Source organism: Callorhinus ursinus, unplaced genomic scaffold, assembly GCF_003265705.2.
Source record: "Callorhinus ursinus isolate GAN/ISIS: 27379988/994484 unplaced genomic scaffold, GSC_fseal_2.0 scaffold44, whole genome shotgun sequence".
Taxonomy (NCBI): domain Eukaryota; kingdom Metazoa; phylum Chordata; class Mammalia; order Carnivora; family Otariidae; genus Callorhinus; species Callorhinus ursinus.
The window spans coordinates 1,630,868-1,634,888 of NW_027397106.1; positions in this window are offsets into that span (position 1 = coordinate 1,630,868).

Sequence of the window (4,021 nt, forward strand, 5' to 3'; positions counted from 1 at the left end):
GTAAGGAGCTTGGCCAAACAGTGTCAAAGATGTGGAGCAGGGCCCTCGGGGAGGCAGGGCCCTCGGGGAGGCGGGTTTGAGGGGGCTTTGGGAAGGGTGGGAAAGTGGGAAGGAAGTGGCTTAGCCCCATTCCAGGAGGAAAGCTGGAGGTGGGCAAGGGAAGACTAGTGGGTCCCTTTCTGTGTGAGGAGGCAGAGTGAGGGCTTAAATGGGACGTTGTTTGAGACTGGGCAGCAAGATACAAATTTAGAAGTAAACACTCTTTCCAGGATCCTGTTCATGGAGGAGGTCCCAGTTGGCAGGAGAGTGTGCAGAGCCAGGAGGAGCCCAGCCTGTGGTAATTTAGGGGCCAGTCCCAGATCCAGCTAAAGAACCCACTCAGGAGTCCTTTAAACAAGTCCTTTAAACCCCCCAACGACCTCACCCAGAATATACTACTAGGTTCTTCTGCCACCACCATCCAACCCCAACCCCTCACCCACATTCCGCATCCCTCCGGAAATAAAACTAAAAGGGAACTGGCATAAGTTCACCACGAGGGAGAGTCATTCAATGGTCATAGCATATTCTAACTAAATATGCATTGAGCATTGTGCTGGAGGAAATAAAGAAAAAGATACAGTCCCTACCTAGAGAGCTTCCTGCTCCAGACACTCAAAACGTAGGGTTTCGAAGACACCTGGGTGGCTCAGCCAGTTAGGCATCAGACTCTTGATTTCACTTCAGGTCATGATCTCAGGGTTGTGGGATCAGGCCCCATGTCGGGCTCTCCGCTTAGCACAGAGTGTTCTTATCCCTCTCCTTCTGCCCACCCCTCTCTAAAATAAATAAATTTTTTTAAGATCTTATTTATCTGTTTGACAGAGACACAGCGAGAGAGGGAACACAAGCAGGGGGAGTAGGAGAGGGAGAAGCAGGCTTCCCGCGGAGCAGGGAGCCCGATGCGGGGCTCGATCCTGGGACCATGACCTGAGCCGCGAAGGCAGACGCTTAACAACTGAGCCACCCAGGTGCCCCTAAAATAAATAAATCTGTAAAAAAAAAAGTAGGGTTTCTAAGACCCTGAAACAGTGACCAAAGGAAAGTGCCTCCTCCTTCCCACCAATCCTCTTCAGAGGTGAGACTTCTCAGAGATGCAGACGGTGGGGCCTACTTAGAGACCGAGGGCTGAATGCACAAGTGATGGGCCCAAAAAGCCATCGGTCTCAGGGAAAAGGGGCACCACTAACTTTACTTGATAGTGCTGAGATTCCTCTAAACCCCAGGGTAGAGGTGGAGGGAGGGGAAAGAAGGGTGGTGGCGGGACTGCAAAGAGATGGAGTCTATACTAACTATACTAAGACAGAGCATTGGAATTGGAGCAGAAAAGATTGCTTCAGATCTCAGAAAGAACCTCCAGCTGAGGAAAACCTACAAATTTCATTGACCCTGCCCTCACACATCTCCGTGAGGCATGGACCAAAGGCATTAACTGAGCACCTCCTTTGTTCCAGGCCCAATTCTGGGCAGCGAATGAGTGGCCCAGCCAAGACTCCAGAGCCAAAATTCCTAGAGGCAAAGAAAACAGGCAGGAATTGGAAGGATGACTGTAATGACAGAACAGTAGGGGAGGGGCACCTGGGTGTTTGATTTATGTCTGTTCCAACAGTCCTAGGCTGTCTTCCCCTGCCTCAAGCTGGGATTTTCCCAGATGTGCATCTGCTTCAGGGAAAGAAGGGCGGGTGCAGGGGGAGGGTCTCCATGTCCTTGCATCTGGTCCCAAGAGCTCTCCCTTCCCCTTTCTCCCTGTGCTATTCACTGCCTGCTGGGTAGAGGGTGGGAGGCTGGGGGAAATGCCAGGGCCCCCAGATAATCACCAGGTAATGAAAAGAACTGGCCCAGGGCTGGGGGGAATGCAGAGGACGCAGAGTTGGGGCAATAAATCTCTCCTGGAGGAGGGGGCAGAGAATAGGGGGACCTGGCAGTTGGAGCCCATCCAGGTGATTTCACACGAAGTATCTGAACCTTGAGGGGTGGGAGGAGGGAGGTGGTGAGGAGGCAGGGGTGTGAGCCAGAGACAGGGGAAGAGCTGAAAGAGACAGAGATAGGAGAAGCAAGGGAGAGAGATAGAAAGGGGGGGGCAAGAGAGGGAACAGGGATGGAGGGGAGGCAGCAAAAGGAGAGAGACCAGAGGAGATGTGCATAGAGAAACTAAAAGGCACACACGGTGAACCTCATAAAGATGTGATGGGAAGAGAGACCCTCGGAGCCTGAGGGAGGGACGCAGGGAGGGGGACAGGGAGAAGGAAGAGCTGATGGCAGACACAGCCCTGGAAAAACTCAGACCAAAACATATTTGGAGTCGGTGGGACAGACCGATAGAAAGACAGATCTGCCTGACAGAAATGAAGGTGAAGGAAGCAAAATAGGAACAAAGAAAACAGGGATGCAGTGAGGAGGGGGGAAGGGAGCAAGACAAAGAGAGAGAAGGAGGCAAGTATGGAGCAGGAGGAGGGAGCGAGGCCCGGGAGGAGGATATATATTTTCTTTATGATCCTCTTCAATCTCACTCGGCTCGCTGCTAAGCCGGTTCCCCTCTCAGGTGCTGCTTGGCGGTGGATGTGCCCAGAAAGCTGATAGGGTGAAGCTGCTGTCATGGCTGCCCCCAGGCTCTCCCAGGGACCTCTGCATGGATAGAAAAACTGCCTCCCTTGCCCTCTCCCCCAAAATGCTGCAATCAAAAGAGGCCTAAAGCTCAGCCCTAAATTTTTCAGATTAATGCATCCTGGCAGAGCCGGTGCACGGGAGAGTGGGGGCTGAGGAGAAAGAGAAAGCAGGTAAGAGAGGCACACAAGCTCTGGACAAAGTGTTGGGGACAGACTTTGGGTAGGGATCACTTGGAGAAGAGTGAGGACAGGTGAAGGACCGGGACACTATCTGCACTGAGAGCTAAATAAGCACCGGGCAAAGTATAAGCCAAATAAGCTATTAGTGACTGTCCATTAATTTGGAATCAACAATATAGACACCTTCCGAGCAGTCACGATCATATGCCTTCAAGCAACACTCCACTAAAGGGCCCCCACAGATATACATATGAAACCCACACAAGGAGATACTGAGGCAGAGAGTAGAGACCTTGAGGCCAGTGTACATGTGTGAATCTAGGTTTTAAGGGACCAGTGATGAAGCAACCAGCCAAGTTTCTGAAGACCTAAGACTTAGCATGGCAAGCTGGCCCCTGCCTTTTTCCCCAAACTTTCTTGGGGCTCTGCAAAGACTAGCTCCCCTAGCTCCCCTCAGGGCCAGGGGAGACCCTAAGAACATTAACTCAAGCAATCTAAAGGGAAAATGTTCTACCCACCCCCTTCCCTGCCAGTCACATATTAAGGTCCCAGAGGCCAGATGTCTGGTTATAGCTAGAGCCCAAGGAGTCTCTTTAGCAGCAAAAGAACCTTATCGGGGCACCTGGGTGGCTCAGTCAGTTAAGCGGTCAGCTCTTGATTTCGGCTTGGGTCATGATCTCAGGGTCCTGGGATCAAGTCCTGTGTCACTCTCTGCCCTCAGCACGGAATCTGCCTGTCTCTCTCCCTTTGTTCCTCCTCTCTTTCTCTCGCTCTCAAATAAATAAATCTTTTTAAAAAAAAAAAAGTGGGGGGGAAGAACCTTATCACAGCTGATTTGGGCCTCCCAGAGGTAAGTTCAGAGGCTGCAGGACAAGAACTGAGGTCACCTACCTCTTCCTACACCCATTCCAAAGGGATATGGGTAGATGGCCACCAGGGAACCGGGTCAGAAGGACTCCACAAACCAGGGAAAGGGAGGACTCGATCCCCAGAATCCCTGACAACAGCTAGGTAGGTCAGTATATCTGGAACAGGGACCAAAGTTGGGCAGCCCAGGCTCCAGGCCAGTTGAAGGACCCCCTCCACCCCACACCAAGGCAGCTCTATACCTGTTTCTTGGTTGGGTCACACAAAGCGGGCAACTAGGAGGCTCTGCAGTACCAGAGGGGAACGCTAGGGAGTGCTTGCCAACAGTC